We start from the raw sequence: 1076 nt of genomic DNA, 5'->3' as shown, positions 1-1076 counted from the left end.
AGACCAGACTTAATGGTCTGACTAAGACTGGAGGCGTCCCGAAGGCATGACCCCTGGTCTCTCTATCACCCCAGAACTAAAACAATTTCCGAGGCCAACTCTTCAGAAAGGGATTCGACCGGAATGTGGGACATAAAGTGATACTTGTGAAGAATGTGCCTCTTAGTCAAGTAGATACAAGAGACCAAAGGGGCGGCTTCTGTCCAGAGGTGAGATGGGAAGGCAGAGAGAGTTAGGAGCTGGTTGAATGTTCATGGGGAATCAGGGGCGGACGGGAGGAGTGTGCTGTCGCATAATGGGGTGAGTGGTTGGGGTCTCATAACAATGTATGTAAAAAAAATCTGTATGGGAGACTAACTTGAAATGTAAACTTCATTTATTACAACAATACTAAATAAATAAACAAACAAATAAATAAATAGTTCATTTCCTAGGTTGGTATCTGGCTAGTACAATCCTGTGTCCTAAATTCAGCCTGTGGTCTGATGATGTTTGTTCTCAGATCGAAGGACTCCCTTTAATAAGTCTTGGAAGTTTGGTTTGGTTTTTACATAGTCCCTTCATTTCTGTTTATATGGAAACAACCTAATTTCACCATCATATCTGAATAAGAGTTTTGCCGGATATATTATTCTTGGCTGGCAATTATTTTCTTTCAAGGTTTTATATATGTCATCCCTTTGCCTTCTTGCCTGCATAGTTTCTGCCATATAATCCAAGCTTAGTATTATTGTTTCTCCTCTGTAAGTCACTTTTTGTTTTTCTTGAGCTGCTCTCAGGATTCTTAGTCTTTGGTTTTAGCGAATGTGATTATGATATGCCTTGGTGATTTGCTTTTGGGGGCTATCCTACATGGGGTTCGTTGAGCTTCTTGGATGGTCAGCTTTTCATCTTTCTTGATATTGGGGAAGTTTTCTGTCAGCAATTCTTCAATAGCCCTCTCTGTGTTTTCTGTTTTCTCCCCCTGTTCTGGAACTCCCAATCACTCTTAGATTTTTGCTTTTGATTGTATCCGACATAATTTTCAGGGTTTCTTCATTCTTCTTCGTTCTTTTTTCTGATTTTTCCTCAGAGTT

Source organism: Trichechus manatus, unplaced genomic scaffold (assembly GCF_000243295.1).
Source record: "Trichechus manatus latirostris isolate Lorelei unplaced genomic scaffold, TriManLat1.0 scaffold00011, whole genome shotgun sequence".
NCBI classification, from domain to species: Eukaryota; Metazoa; Chordata; class Mammalia; order Sirenia; family Trichechidae; genus Trichechus; species Trichechus manatus.
The sequence above is the reverse complement of the archived record's forward strand: the minus strand, read 5'-3'. Positions refer to the sequence as shown.